General features: G+C 35.9%; 1 protein-coding gene across 4 annotated transcripts in view; it reads left to right on the plus strand.

Moving 5' to 3' along the window:
- LOC122536303 overlaps positions 1 to 17,529 on the plus strand; it is a 179,207-nt gene that overhangs the window by 24,327 nt on the left and 137,351 nt on the right. The gene's annotated exons all lie outside the window — the stretch shown is intronic.

Raw genomic sequence — 17,529 nt, forward strand, 5'->3', positions numbered from 1 at the left:
TTCACTCCGTGTTTCAATTTTACAAAATTTTCAGCCGTTTTACCAATATTCCAATTCTATAAATTAACAAATTATACATGGAGTCATTTCCCCAAAATTCCAATTTTATAAACTTATAAATTATAAATAATAGGTCGAATAAAGGAAGTTTCACTCCGTGTTCCAGTTTTACAAAATTTTCAGCCGTTTCACCAATATTCCAATTTTATAAATTAACAAATTATACATGGAGTCATTTCCCCAAAATTCCAATTTTATAAACTTATAAATTATAAATAATAGGTCGAATAAAGGAAGTTTCACTCCGTGTTCCAGTTTTGCAAAATTTTCAGCCGTTTCACCAATATTCCAATTTTATAAATTAACAAATTATACATGGAGTCATTTTCCCAATATTCCAATTTTATAAATTTATAAGTTATAAATAATAGGTCGAATAAAGGAAGCTTCACTCCGTGTTTCAATTTTACAAAATTTTCAGCCGTTTTACCAATATTCCAATTCTATAAATTAACAAATTATACATGGAGTCATTTCCCCAAAATTCCAATTTTATAAACTTATAAATTATAAATAATAGGTCGAATAAAGGAAGTTTCACTCCGTGTTCCAGTTTTGCAAAATTTTCAGCCGTTTCATCAATACTCCAATTTTATAAATTAACAAATTATACATGGAGTCATTTTCCCAATATTCCAATTTTATAAATTTATAAATTATAAATAATAGGTCGAATAAAGGTAGCTTCACTCCGTGCTCCAGTTTTACAAAATTTTCAGCCGTTTTAGCAATATTTCAATTTTATAAATTAATAAATTATACATGGAGTCATTTCCCCAAAATTCCAATTTTATAAATTTATAAGTTATAAATAATAGGTCGAATAAAGGAAGTTTCACTCCGTGTTTCAATTTTACAAAATTTTCAGCCGTTTTACCAATATTCCAATTCTATAAATTAACAAATTATACATGGAGTCATTTCCCCAAAATTCCAATTTTATAAACTTATAAATTATAAATAATAGGTCGAATAAAGGAAGTTTCACTCCGTGTTCCAGTTTTGCAAAATTTTCAGCCGTTTCACCAATATTCCAATTTTATAAATTAACAAATTATACATGGAGTCATTTTCCCAATATTCCAATTTTATAAACTTATAAATTATAAATAATAGGTCGAATAAAGGAAGCTTCACTCCGTGTTCCAGTTTTACAAAATTTTCAGCCATTTCACCAATATTCCAATTTTATAAATTAACAAATTATACATGGAGTCATTTTCCCAATATTCCAATTTTATAAATTAACAAATTATACATGGAATCATTTTGCCAATATTCCAATTTTATAAATTATAAATGGAGCTTCCGCGATTACTTTCTCGTTGTTTCAAATTCAGAAGAAAAACTAAACTACGTTTAGATAACGTAACACAGTCGCTCGTTTCGATACAAGAGAAAAGTGCCCATTTTCTTTTTCCTCTCTAGCAAATGGTATGCGAGGGTTAATTCCCTCGGTGTGTAACGTCGTCCGGTAAATTTTTCCCCCGTTGTCCTGGCCACCCTGTTCCTCCATGGCTGATCCGCTTAGATCGGCATCCTTGGTTGCGTGCCAAGGGGTCTTAAGATAGGCCACGATCAGCTGAAACGAGGAAGTGGCGAGTATCCAGTGGACCGGTATCGTTCGAGAAACGTGGAGGTCGCGCGCGCGCGCGAGCGAGCATCGCTTTACCGCGCTCGTTCGAAGAACCACCGGTGAAGGGAAAAGGATAAAATCGCGCCCCGGTGGATACTCGCGGCGGCGTGCGAGCTGGACGAGCACGGCTGAAGAAATAGGATAAGGAGACCGTGTAAATGAGACGAATTATGAGAACAGGATTAGCGATATCATCGACGGTGCCTCGGTATAAAGGCGAGTCCAACGATAAATCAGAGACGCACTTGTTCGTCGATTTACACGCTGCTTTTTGCACGCAGTAAATAATCTTTCCGTTTGCTCGTGTGGTGGTTCTTAAAAATATAATTTTCTGCGCGTCGTGTGCTTCAGCCAGATACGAAATCTTACTTGCTCTTGACGATCACAGTAGATCTGTATTTGAACGAGTATCGTAGTAGGTTTCGTATTGTTCCTTTTCCTCGTAATACACGTGAAATAAAATTATTTCTGAATCCTGTTCCATTATAGAGATACATCTAGCCTATTAAATATTCTAACGTTGATTTTTATCTTTAAATTTGCCTTAGAAAAATGCATGAACATCTGCAGTTTAATTCTACAATATTTTCTGTCCAATATTTTTCTTTTTCCTCTCGGTTTTCTCAACGTTTCAGCTAAAATGTGTACAAAAATATATCCTCGGCTATTTTTCTTTTCGTTTAAGTATATAAATACATCCTCTTCGATAATTCCAACAGCGTGGATTCCAAAAGGATTTCGTACCGTCGAGAACCGCTTCGCGATCGCCAAGCCGAACGCGGCCGAACGAAGAGCAAAAAGCGCGATGCAATTTACAGAATTTTATCGGGAGAACCCGTTTCGCGAAACGGACAGCTGGATCACTCTCGTTAAAGTATCGAGCCTGAACCGCGGCCGTTCGTACCGAACGCGCCCAGTGATCCGATCCCGAAGCGCCCCAGTGGCTTTTCATTCGGATCGCATTTCGAAGTTGCGTTACCAGTCAATTTATCACCGCTCAGCCGCTGTCTATGCCCTCGTTACGATTTATCGCGCGACCATTGTATTTATCGTAACGAAAGCGCGCGAATCGAGCCACGATTTATGGTTACATAATCGCTATTTCGGTGATGATTTATCTCGGCCAAATTGGGTTATCGATCGAACGATATAGTATATGTCTCGATATAGTATACATATATATATATTTTTTCGGAATGTCGTTTGAGATTTTTTTTATATATATAAAAATACCGTTTTTTTGTAGATGAAATCGGTTGGGTTGTACGAAGGAACGAGGAGAAACGATTTTGTGAGAATGACATATTGTGTAGAACATGAGATGAAAAATATCGACAAGTCAATTTTGATTTATATTTGACAATTACACGAATCATTCATGATTTTTCGTTGTTAGATAAATGGATTCGGTTAACACTAAAAATAACTAATTTAGTATTTCTCACTAAAAAATGATTCCAAGTAGTGCAAAAGTTTGAGGAAACATTCTATTTTTATTGTAGATTTAACATGTACCTATTTCTTAATATCAGCAGCAGACGAAGTACTTGTTTCGAATGATTTTTTATCCGTCGACCAAATAATGAAATACTTCAAAAAAAAAAATTATATAAGACGATACACAATTTAAATGATCATTTCTCAAATGTTTTATTCAAACAAGCCTGCTCGAAAGCGTACAACGAAGCGACATCGCGCGACGAGACATTTCGTCCATAAACGCGAAAGCGGTTGAAAATAAATCCTTCAGAAAGCATACTAAATGTACTAATTAAAATCCTCGTTCCAAGTCTCCATTCGATTAACTAATCAAATATCTCCGCCATAATGTGATCCAATCTTGGAAAAAATCGCGGCACCAATGGCCGGTGAAGGAACGGTTTCGACGACGTTCACGTCGTAAGAGTATCATTTACGATTATGCTCGACACCATTCGCTGTTGTAACTGGAGATAGTGAGTGTGTGTCCAAGGAGGTACGTTTAGGCTTGTCCGAGCATGCGTGCAAATCCCGTGGCGAAAAAGCTGTAAAAACATGTAAAATGGCTGGAATGCACTCGAAAGGGTGATTTCGATTTTTTTTTCTTCTTTTTTTGAGATTCTCGCACGCATCGAGGGAAATTATCGTCGTCGTTGCGACGCAACGTCGCGCTGCGCCATCTGTTGCATTCCAATCTGTTACTTCAGGTTTGTCAGGGTGTAAATCGCGTTTTGCATTCATAATTTTTGCAGCACTTTGCTTTTTATCTCGCGGCAAGAGGAAGATAGATTATGATTTTATTTTAATAAGAGTGGAGATAAACTTGGTTTTAACCTTAGAAATTTAGAAAGACTAAAGTTAGATGGAGATGATGCGTCAACAAACTGACGAACGAATTGAACCGGAGTCGAAATGGTCTTGCGCGGACCATAACGAGTGACCGAACCGTATACAATAATTCGTCGCTTTCTTTTCATTTTAAACTCGTCGGTATGATATCACTGGATAGAAATTATTAAGTAACAAACTTATCATTTCCTTCGTCTCAGTTACATTTAAATATACTTAAAATTGGAAAAATGTTGCAATCTGGGACAAAAAATTCTCGAAATGCGTGGCACGTCATTCCAGCGCAAGAGGTTAAAATGGTAGCAAATTATTCTCGATGTAAAAGATTCGTTCGTCATAAGTTGGAAATTGTCCCATAAGAAAAAAAAGCTGACAGTTTTCAATTCGCTGATATTAGCGAACGTAATGAATTATAATATCAGAAGTGAGGAAATATATCAATTGATGAAATTAACAGAGAGAATGTCTCATTAGCCGTAGTAAAATTTCTTTGTACCAAGCTAAAGAAATTTCAGCTTCAGCTTCGAGGAGAGAATATCCAAAGGAGCTGTTCATCACGTTCCTCTATACCACGTTTCTACTACACGCAAATTTTTCAAAAAACGAGAAAAAAGAAATCCGCTTCTAAAGAAACAAACTCTCACATACTCTCTTCTCTGAGAGAGAGAGACCGCTCTGTTTCGTGGGGACGTTCCACATAATGCGATTCTCTTTTCGTGGTTTCTGCATCGCCATTATAATATTATATAAACGGACAGACAGGGCCGTCCGGCTCCGCAATTTATATTCATACCTATCGTAACAGTTATCGATCGAATCTGATCGGACGGGGGGTTAAATTCATACGTGACCGGGCTCGCGGTAACGATCAGATAACCGGCCAGATATTAATTTATGCTCGTGATCGTCCGTGAAATTACCGTTGCTTTGGTTCGCGCGATGATCCGTACCATCCGGCCAGAGCGTTTTACAGCGTTTACAGCCCTCGAAGCACTGGGTCAGCACCGCTTCGCGATCTTTGACCCTCCCCGGTAAGACGCCACTTGCACTTCCGGCAAATCTTTCCCTTCCCCTCCCCACCACTTGTTCCACACTCGATATCCCCTACTACTTAGATCCTTCGAACGTTCCGTGAATCCTCCAAGCACCTGCTGTCCGTCTCGCGTGGAGATGGGTTCGAATGCCTCGCGAGCAGGTTGAAACCTTCGATCGTTGAATTCGAACGGTTTGTAATACGTATGTATATCCGATGATAGTTGAATTTAAACGGGATGTTTCGTGAATATTTCCACGAAAGTAGAATGATATTTTCAGATAGATGGGCCGAATATTTCACAAATAGGTTCGAAACTTTTTAAGACGGGATTTCCTTATGAGCGTCGATTTCTACACCTGATTTTCAAATGTCGCGTCCTCTCTCATTTCACATTGTTGCAGCAGATGCAATCAATAGATACACGATACGAGCGACGTCGCTTTCACGTTTAATCTTTGTGCTTTTTTTTTGGACCCTCTAATGAGAGCAGTATTCTGATCTTTCAAAATTCGAGTCGAATCTACATATACGTAGAAGTTTCGAAATTCACAAAAATATCCAATTACTTACAAGCTTTCGAAGCATGCAAACACTCTAAAGTTTACAATCGTGCTTAAAATGAATATATTCACACGTTACTTGTATGAAATGAATACATGTTCGTGTATCGTTGCTTGTGTAAACGAATACATTCACATGAAATGAACGTGACAACGTCGAAACATTGAATGTCACTCTGTAAAATTCCGAAAGAAATTTAAAAAAGAAAAGATACAAACTTCGACCCCACTTGCTGCAAGTAAATTAATTGAAAGTAAATTTTCGAAGCCTGACGATGCTCGTTCTAGACTTCGAAAGTTTGTACTTACAAAACAAACGCAAACCTTGGAAAACTTGTTGAAAACTCGTTCAAAACTCGAGTTCAAAACTTTGATTCTGGTTCAGTAAGCACACAGCGGTCTCGATCCCATCCATACTGCTCGTTTCGAACTCATCCTCCGCTTCGCGTGCCGCGGCTGCCACGGTGAAACGTCAAAGTCAAATTGCAAGCAGGTTTAATTGAACGCAAGAGGTTCATACGATTCCCTCGTCTCGCGGCGAGGTATATCATCGATATTGAAGCGAGAAATCAGCTCGTTAGATGTGGTATGTTATCGGCACGTAGCGTATCGAAACAGTGATTGATGTATTTTCTTTTGACTTCTTCTTTAGCCAGATCCCCGGCATGATAATTTCCAATCTAATGATGCTCGCGAATTAACGAGCGACGTGTCTCGTTATTACAAGTCTCGTGCGAAGAATTTTTAAAATTTTAGAGACTCTTTTTTTTTACATATTAAATAGGACGACTTGACTCGACAGATTATAATTTAGCTTTTGTAAAATTTGGCTTTAAATGTATTAATAACTGTTTTAATAGTACACTTAGCAGACTGTGGATCTTTCTATAATTTTATATTTTTACATGCCACGGAAATGGTAACTGAATGGAAATTTATTTAATTGTAAGTATTCTGCAACTTTGAATATGAAATTGCTGTGAATTTCTGTGTTTTCAAATTTGTTTGACTACTTGTCATCGTTATGCAAAGTTAGTGCAGTAGCATTTTTTTATGCAAGTTGTTAGTACTTGTAATAGGTAACTTGTGATTTAGTAAATTTACGATAATATAGATTCATTTCTGTTAAATACTGTTTCAGTACGAAAGAGACTTATAATAACGAGACTCGAATAGACTTTAGAACTGTTAGAAAATAAGTGCCAATATCCAATTCAATAAATCACAAATATCATATAAATTGTAAAATATGTGTTTCATACATTAACGTATTTTAAATACTAATGGGATAATTATTTATATCGAAGTACCAAGTATCACATCGTCACATTATTTGTAATTTATAATATAAAAAGAAAAGTGCTTGTTATTCGAAAACTCGATTGCTCCAAAATTTTTGTTGCATTTACGAATTTCTTAACATAAAAAAAACGTCTCGAAAACCGCGTATCTCCCTTCTTCTGAAAATTCACTTCTCACACTTCTCGAGAATGTAAAAACGTTTATTATTAATTTCAACAAAAAAAAAAAAAAAAAAGATGACCGTGAAATTTACAATTAGCACTAGAACTACCAAAGTGATCAAAATGACCATTTGAATATTTTTGTTAAATATCTTATTGATGTAAAACAGTAAGGGACTTGAATGCTCCTCCGTAAAATACATAAATAAAAACTCGTGTACCTTGTTACACTATAAAGATTTCCTGTTTCTTTTATTTCAACGTCTCTGATGAAAATCGTATGCTTTGGTCGTCTAAGTAATTCTAGTGTTAGAGATCCATACGAATTCTGTCGTCGAGATCCCCGTTAGCGATCCGAGATTGAGGGACAATACGTCGAGCAACGCCGACTAATTGGACGTGTATTGCAATCGAGTTAACTCGATTTCGAATGGATTTCGTCGTGTCGCGCGTTGCACGGTCTCGCGCCTGTCGCGAGCGGGTTTCGCACGATCGCCGCTAGACGATTAATTCGTACGGCCGCGGCGAACAAAGCCCCGTTCCGCTGGATTGAAGTGGTAATTGCTGATTTATTTCCGTTATAAATTTCCGCCATTCTCTGGCCGGGCGTCGGAATGCGGTGAAAAGGGAACGCAAGCGGAATTTATCTAATTACGGTTAACGTCCCCGTAAGCGGGCGCGCGAGGGATACGATCCCCCGGCGTGATAGGATTATAATCGTTCGAAGAAGCAACGAAACGTACGTTTAATACGCGCGTAATTATGAGTCACGAATGCCAGATGGCGAGCGCAGTCGCCGCGTGCACGTACTATTTTCGTGTAATAAAGCTGCAGATCGGTAATAGTACAGCGATGGTTCGTTGCCGATTACGAGCCACCGCTCGAGCTCGATTTTAAGAGCCCGACATTCTCACGAATCGTTATCTTCCAAAGGGTTTCAACGACTCGCCGTGCCGCTGTCGCTTTTTCTCACGAACGCGAGCGACGACGTTCGAGAACAATGACTTGGAGCACAGTTCGAGTGACACGATTATTGTTCGAAGGAATTCGACATTCTTATTCGGAATCGTTGCACACACGTGCGCCGTGCGCCGTATGCCTTTCGTATTTGAAACGATCACGTCCGAATGTATGAAATATTGAAATATCTCTTCAATTTAATTTTCATCGCCGATCTTGTCTCAAACAATCGTGCTAGGTGCCAACTATGTACACGTACGAGGATCCTAAAGAAGAATGAAGACGTAGGTTTTCATTTAAATGAGAAGGATATGCACTGAGGTATTGATAAAAAATGATGAATAATATTGATTAGTACTAGTAAATAATTAAACGTAGATGAAAATTTATCCTTACTTAATTTGAGTTTTAATGCGTCTCACGATCACGCAACTACGTCGGAGAACAATGTGACGTGATTATCGTATATTCGAGTAACATGGTTTGAAGAAATTTGACATTTAGATCAATCCAAATGTAAATATACTTCAAATGAAATTCTTTCATGTAACGTTTTGTGACACTAGTTTCCGATCTTGTCTTGGACAATCATATAACGGTACTAGCTACATATATTGTAAATGAGTGTTGGAGATTTAAGTATTCAATTAAGATCCTATGAGAGATACGAAATATAATTTTCTGAGGGAGGACCTTGAGTTCTGCAAGAAAGTTTAATGGAATTTAAATATTTGGTTCATTTAAATATACTATTTTCTTAATAATCATGAGAGTTTATTCGATACCTTCGCGCTGAGATCTCCATACATATAAATTTCGCACATTTGCCTTTCAAGCTGCGAAAAATCGGATATCCAAAGATGTTTTCGAGGGAATTAAACACGAACGCGAAGCATAATTTGCCAGCAATTATCCACCGGGAGCAAGAGCGCACTTTGACGTACAATTCGACCGGAAATAATTGTATATCCGAAAGCCGATGCGATGCCTGTCATTACCTCGGCTCGGCTGTGCACACGCGCAACGACACGCGTAAACGCGCGCGTAACATCGCGTGACAGGCCGAAAGTCCCTAGACGACTAACCCTGCAATCGCCGCATCGAAGTCACGTTCGTTAAGTGACCTCGATTATTGTGCCATCAGGCTAATTAGTATGCTGCCGTAACGTGCAGCGAACGTAGATCTGATTGCCGTATCATTAGCGATTATTGCCGAGACAAGAGGCCCGATCGTGCGTTCTCTGTATCTCCGAAAATTCAATGCGGATGCAGCGATCGCTGTTTGGTATTAATACCGTGAAATTTTTGCGTTTCGAGTTTGCGAAGGGGAGCTAGGGGGGATTAGTGTACGTTGCATCCTGTGCTTTTGTGCAAATTTATTTTTCATTGCAAGCTGGGATACATAAATAATACAATCAAAATTTTTTAATTAAAACTCTAGGATCTTATAAAATCTAGGAACTTAATATTCTCAATTACTTTCAAATGATAATGCCAGATAATAATTCATTTTATGCGAGTAGTGACACACTATCAAGCCACGAGTTCTGTAAGAAATTTTAATTAAATTTCTAATACAAAGAAGAACATTTAATTAAATTTCTAAATACTGTTTTTCTAATGATCACGTCGAGGCTTTCATATTCGTAAGACTTAGGAACTAACTCGATTTTATATAATAATTTGTCTATCGTTAACTGACACTATTGTTGAACTGACAAGTTACAAATTGTGGGCTCTATAGTTTTCTTCTGTCATTTCTTTTATCGAATAGACTAACAGACACTTGATTCTCTTCATCCAATGAAATTTACTGTTACAATATAATTGTTAATTACTGCTGTTCAAAACTATATATTGATACTAGTAGCAACAATTCACCAACAATATTAATTTAATTATACACGAAAATATATATGATTAAAACACAAGTAACCCCAATATATATAAAATATATATAATTAACATATATATAAATAAAAATATAATTAACATATAAGTAATCCCATTGATCTTTCAATAATTTTCGAATGTTGTTCCGCGTTAATTTTCGATTATTTCCTCGCGAGGGATTAGCTAGATGCCGAAATACAAATCGAATTTCCCAATGTCACTTAAATTTTACGATGTTACGATTCTTTTCGCGATTTTAGGCGTACACATACGGGAGCAGAACACGCTCGAGAAGATACTGAGAAACTATAGTCGATGAATCCTTACCGCGAAGGCCACCGTGTACGTAGCAATCATCGAGGCGTGTGATCAACTTCGTTGGCGCTTAGTATACGTGCTTTGCATGCTAATACGCAGACACGTTGGTCTCCCATTTCATCTAGCGCATAATGAAGTCATAAAAACTGCAGAAAGAAACGATGCTGACCTTTAGTCCCGGGCATTAAAAACTCATGAATATGTGCAGGCACGAGCGTGAGTTTGAAAATTAACGGACGATCAACTGACCGTGAAGAAATTTTCTAAAGTATCGACGATACGAAATAAACTATTTAGATCTAGATGTTAGATTCTGAGGAACCTTTAATTTTGTTGTGTCCAACTTTCGAACAATACATTACTTCCGTGGATTTATTCGTTGTAAAAAGATGATATCAAATTTTAAAAAAAATAGTTCGCAACGTCATTATGTCTTTTTGTCAAATTACACACCAACGTCGTTATGAAATCCATGTTTTAATATCGTTATTGAAGTTAAACGAGTCGCAGCGATAATCAACGAGACCTTGTGAAAGTGAAATCAGTCGAATATATAGCGGTTGAGATTAATTTAACATCAGCCATAATGCCATACCATTTTAAATACCATAATTCCTTTATGGTCTACATCTTATTAAACGAGGCCGATATCTTTATATCTTAAAAAAAAAAAAAAATCTTGAAAACAATCAACATTCCTGGTGACTTTGCCACACACTCAGCCCTGTTCCCCGGTTCGGCCGGTTCGCGTAAAAAGCGGTTCAGCCAGATCGAGGTTAAATAATCACGCTATGTAAGAACCGTGGAACGTGGTGAACAAGTAACACTAGTTACGCTAGAAACGAGAGAAATCAATAGACCTGTATCTCGATTCCGCGATCCAAAAAAAGGCTGTTTTATAACGGAGTGAAAAGAAATTCTTAATCTGAATCTGCGAAGTTTTCCAGTATCTTTTTAATTTATCAGAATATTAATTGTTTCAAAATTCGATAAGTCGATTGTGTAATTAGATTGTGGATTTTTATACGTTTGTGAAAAGGCGTGAGAATGTATAGAATATGAATGTGAAAATACATGTATAAAATATTGGAAATAAGTCTGTCCTAACAATTTTAAACGATTGTCGCGAAAATACGAATTTTCGTACAAAATTCCATAGTTTAAGTATGACAAACAATAATTTTTGTATGACTTTGATAAGAGATTAATGAATGAAATATTATAGTTTCAAGGAGCGATATTAAAATATATCAAGTTCTAAAGATTGTTTCTTGAGAATTGTAATTGTGTATTACATATATTCTTATATAGTGTAAATGATGTTCACTAATTTATACAATAGTAATTTAGTCTTGATCACTTTTTGAACACTTTTCCAATTTAATTTAATCCTTCGACTTGGAATTGATAAAATTAAAATTAATGTAATGTAAAATTTTGAAAAATAATTAAAACAAAATAGTAAAATAATATAAATTAAAATAATAAAAAAATAAAATAATATAAATTAAATAATAATAACAATAAAAATAATAAAATAATATAAGTTAAAATAATTAATAATTAAACTGCTTTAGTTAAGTATAATCGCAATTTTTCTTTGAAACCTGTGTCAAATTGCCACATAATTTAGCAGTCAAATGTTAAATAATTTAGCAGCCAAAAATTCAATGAAACTTGTTATTAAAAAAAAATATCACAAGAAAACGCACTCGTTTCGTCTCTCTTCTTTGTCTCTGTTAATCGCGAACAGGGATAGTCGACGTGAATAAAGGCTCGCGAAAGACGGCTAGAAGCGCGTTGAAATGGATTCGGTGGCCATTTAACAATGATTTCCCACGAGAGACTCGCGGGTCCGTGGAAATGGTGCGCACAGAGCGTTCCGACAGCGAAGTGGCACGGCACCGGTTTAGTAGGCGAACAGAAACGCTAATTCCAACGCGACCTCGTTCCCGGGGTCCTCTCGGTGATGACCTCGACGAGATGTTTCCCCGATCCATGGGCGCCGCGTGGTGGTATCTCTTCAACTCGCGAAATCTCAACGATCAGATTGTAAATCCGTCAACAACTTCCGCTATGGAATCGACAAAATTCGCGACTATCGGACGGAATATTTTAATGAACGAGTTAATTTGCAGCTCTTTTTCACTCTGTCTTCTAAAAACGTAGAAAGTTGGAAAAATTTTAGTGTTCTAGTAAATATAACGATGAATATTTATCAGGTTTGTCGTAATTGGAGGCAAGTCGTTTTCAATTGAGACTGACTCGAGCCGAATAAACATATTTTTACGTTTCCAATTTTGATTCATCTTCAATTAAATCAAAAGGAATTCGATTTGAATCAAGTAATAAACTAATAATGAATATAAAATACAAAGGATATAGAAAAATATAAAACTTTAAATTTATTTCATAGAAAATTAAATTAATTAATCAAAAATCTTCAATTATTGCTGTTATTATTATAAATAAAATTGAAAATATAAAAATGAAATTATCCGAGAAATTAAACGTAAAAAAACGTTGGGATGTTTTTACGTCCAATTTTATTATTTGGTGCAGCACAGGTTACTTTTAACATTACATTTTTAAAAGCGACGCAAAATTTAATCGAATCATGAACACTAGAGAATCAGAATTTTCTCACATTTCGTTTAAACTTGAGATATTAAACTTTTCAATTTTTGAGAAACGTAAGCGGGTAATAGAAAATAACCGAACGCAGCCTTAAGGTTAGTACAACCCTGTGATTTTAACTTTCCTCTCAAAATCCAAATTCATATTAGTAAAATACCTCGCTAGTTTCAAAAATTTCTTTCTCCCCTCCCGCTAGTTTCGAATTTCTTCTAAAAATTATCTGATTCAGAGTAATCTAAATTAAATAATCCCTGGATTTTTCAACGATCAGATTGCGAATCTTGCCAGAAAAATCGTCAGATACCGGCGCGTATCTTCTAATTACGAGTTAATTTGCGGTTTTGTTCAGGCGCGCGATCTCACCGATACAGGTTGAATCGGTAGGGTACAGTTAGGTGGCGCGTTGGTTACTTCCGTTTAAACGGGATGCCAACGGGTGAGAAGAGGAAGAGGTTCATTAGGTCAAAGTGGGTGACGAGTTGGTTCAAACCTGTGTACAAGCAAATCTCCTGTAATACACGCGTTGTGAACACGATGTTCCAGGTAGCAATTAAGAGTGAGAATTTTAGTGAGAACGTTAGTGTAACACTCGAGGATTTCGAGATACCGTTTCGATACGACGCGATCCTGAAAATTAGAAGAATTTGCATACAAGAGACATTAGATAAAGATTAATTAGGATATTCAATGTCACGAGACATAAGAAAACGAAATTATCGTGTAATTCGAAGAAATTTAGCTGTTCTATTATTCACAGTAATAGTATCATTCACTTTCAGAATTTTGAGATTTATAGAACGTAATTAGATCAATATACGAAATAACGTCGATTATCTTCCACGGTTACGTTCGTCAAAATGTAAAATTGCATAGCCAGATGTTCGTTGAAAATTAAAAACTGCATTGGCTGATTAAATAAAATTATAATCGATTAAATTTAATTGAGCTGGATCTACGTTACTTCTGGCTACGCAATTTAATCATTCAAGTGTTCCCCGAAAGCTCAAAATTCACACCAGAGTTTAAATGTCAAAGTTGGAGGTTTGTACGGAGAATTCTCCGATTGTCCGACATCATAAAAAATGGCGGCCGTTGTTGGTACGTCAATTAACTTGGAGCGTGGAAAGCGCATCGAGTTATGGTTCTGGTGGAAGGTACGCGCGATCGTGAAAAGGTCACTAGTGCATGATATTTGTTGGGAGCATCAAATGATTGCTCCCAGCTATGCGTTTTCTGTGAACACACGATGCAGAGGGTAATATTAAATGAGACACGTACTACCTTTTGTTTAAACAGCTTTCGCGAGGAATATTTGAAATTTTTTTTTCATCTCGTTACACCGCTGAGAACATCGAGAAATATCAAAGGTACAGAAATCAACAGGCTTGGAATTAATCACCGAATTTCTTTAAAATTTCTAAATTTCCTACTTTTTCTTTTCCTTTCTGTCGTATCTTAATTTCTTAACTACTACTTTCTCGTCTCGATACGAACTGATCGATTAAGTTGGAATACTCTGTCGATGAACGACACGAAGACTGAAACGTTGTAGAAACTCGTTGTAGAACTGATTTCCTATGTCCTATCCAATCGTTGTTAGTTGGAACCGTAGGTTTACAGGCTCACGTCGAAAAGGTCAAGTTGCGTTCGTGTACGAGTTCCAGTTGAATTTTAAATTGAGCCACGATTTCCATTATCCGTCGGGAAAAGTCGGTTAACGAAAGTCTCAGTTGATTCAAGAAACATGTTGATTCGAATCGAATATCGTACAGTTGTAAATTTCAAACATTGCATCAAGTGAATACTTTTCACTCTGATTGCAAGGTTTAATTTCACTTTCGTACTCCGACACGGTTGAGTCTGCATTTGAAAGTGAAGTCGAACCGTGTTTGAAAGTGAAATCAAAGTCGAGAGAGACACTGTTCTCTTCCTTTTCTTTTTTTTTTTTTGTATTATCATCTGCTATCGTTTAATATTTTTCTGAAAACTGGGTAAACTGCTTGAAATTTTAACAGAGAACTGCAAATGTATTGAACATGATTCAAAGAATACAGTAGAATGATAAATGTGAAGAACAACATTCTTGAATTGCTCAGTCTTTCAAACAATATCCTACGTCAGCGTTGTCATATTTTATATCAATATTACATCTTACGGCAATATCATTACATTACCATATTATTAGAGATCAGTACCAGTGTTATAAAAATAAATAAATAAAACAAAATAGAAAATACAGAGGAGCCTAAATTACTTGTGATATATAGAATTATATTTAGATATATTTAGAACGTAGCTAAATCACCGTATAGAAGTTCGAAAGGTCTGATCTATCGAGCAGTTGTTCATAGAAAAGACCTGTCGGATAAGTCACTTTCCAGTTTCACTTTCCACAAACGAGCTCGATAAACGAGCACTGGATCGATCAATGGAATTTACAACTATGACAGTGTTGTCCAAACTACGCTCGATCGACACATTACTTGTTCTTTACAAATGAATTAAATAACTTTGATGTCTTCTATCAAAAAATTGCAAGTATATAATATAATTATCTCTACGTTCTTTGAATTATAAATATTCCATGGTTGGTAGTATATTGTTGGTGATTTTTAATCACTAATTATGTTGTTGTTTTTATAAAAAAATTGCATGTTTATAATATAATTATCTCTACGTTCTTTGAATTATAAATATTCCATTGTTGGTAGTATATTGTTAGTGATTTTTAATCACTGATTATATTGTTAGTGAAACTTGAGTGATTCAACAATCGTAAGATTCCGATGGTTTCTCCAGCAACAAATAATATTTTAATCATTTAATATTTTAAAATTACATATTACATTATCAATTACATTTTCAGTTTCATGTCGTGCTTTGAATATTTGCAATGCTCGTTTTCTTTCTATTTCTCTCATATATAATTATATTACATAATTATAATTATTATTATAATAATATATTATTATATTATATTATATTATTATTATATTAATCATGAATGAATTATATATCTGACAGTAACAACAATTTCTATAATCACACTTTTAAAACAACAAATGTCAGAAATTTTTGAAACGTCAAATGACGAGCGAATTTGTTACACAACCGAGTATGATATTTGGTTCGATTCTATTATCAGTTGCACCAAATGAAGAAAAAATATTCGACAAATTTCTCGTCGCCTCGGTAAATTATTAAGAGGTCGCGGACGACATCTGCCCTGCACTTGTTCTCGTCCCACCTTCGACTTGTTCTACTAGGAACTAGCACCTGATTAACGTAAATCTCGTCGATCAATTTAGTCTTAACGTAAATCGCTAATTCATAAATCCAATAACGCGTCTGTAGAATCGAAATCGCTGATAATGGTCGTCGTTTTCGGACGTCGTCCAATTAAAATTCTGCGACGTGAAGTTGCGGTCGTTAAAACGTGGATCACGTGGAATTTCGCGTGTTGCTTGTTGCTAGGGAGAAGCGAAGAGAGGACAGACCCTTTATGTTTACGATGCTTTAAGAATTATGGCTCACGGACGTTTTTATTCTCCACGCACGATTGCCGGAGTTTAAATTTGTTTTCGTCCACTAAATAAAATATACTATATTTTGTATATTTTATGCATTTACGTCTGCCACAAGCGCGTGCAAAAAATCCACGATCGAACATTAAGATCTTTTGCTTTCTCATTCGAGCAAAACTTGTTTCAAATGAGATCGAATTTTATTTTTCTAGCGTTGTAGTAACATTTTTTTTTTTTTTTTTTACGTTCGTTTCTTACACGCTGTTAATTTTCTTACGAAGCGTGCCGTAATAGTCAGGAACAAGTGTTCTTACTAATAAAATAAACGTGTCGTTTGGATTTTGGTTCGTTCGAAATTTACAATTCGATTAAACTTGCACAATTACTGTGTTAAAAATCTCCAACTTCTATTTTTATACGATCGTTTCCCATTTCCAATTTATTCCACTTGAAAACGCTAGAGTTGTAGAAATTTCGGATCTTTCTTTCTTTTTTTTTTTTTTTTTTAACAGAACGACGGTCAGATTAAACGAATGATAATTAATCCATTTGATGGTTGCCGCGACGATAATCGCGCGGCAATTAGGACGTGGATGTGGAGAGTCGGAAATTACTAGCACGTTCTTATAAAAATGGCAGCTAATGCCTGAACGATTTACCGCGAAGGTTAATACGAGAGGGAATTAACAGAGGAGGACTGTGAAGCAACGCATTAGTTTCTCTAGCGTTGCTTAAGCCTTAATTCGTTATTCCCCGCTTTTAATAATCCACGACAGACTTTCTTCTGTCTAGCGTCGAGAATAATGCCGAGAGGATTGAGCTTTGTCGGCTTGGTCGCGAAAGCTTACAGCTTCATGTTAACGATTTAACAAGATTGTTTCGCTATTTGACAACGTAAACGCGTAATTATTTTATTATGTAACCAAAATAGAAATGTTATCTAAATCCGATGCAAGTATACTGAAAGGAATTTAAAAATAACAAGTAAATAAAAATAAATATAAATAATAACTCGCAAGGGTGTATCACGTAACAAAAAATGTAAAAAGTATTTGCATATACCCGTCCAACAAAGTACCAATTTTTACGGCAAAGGAGGTCTGAATTGAATTAA

This window comes from Frieseomelitta varia, unplaced genomic scaffold, assembly GCF_011392965.1.
Source record: "Frieseomelitta varia isolate USP_RPSP 00005682 unplaced genomic scaffold, Fvar_1.2 scaffold_821, whole genome shotgun sequence".
Taxonomy (NCBI): Eukaryota; Metazoa; Arthropoda; class Insecta; order Hymenoptera; family Apidae; genus Frieseomelitta; species Frieseomelitta varia.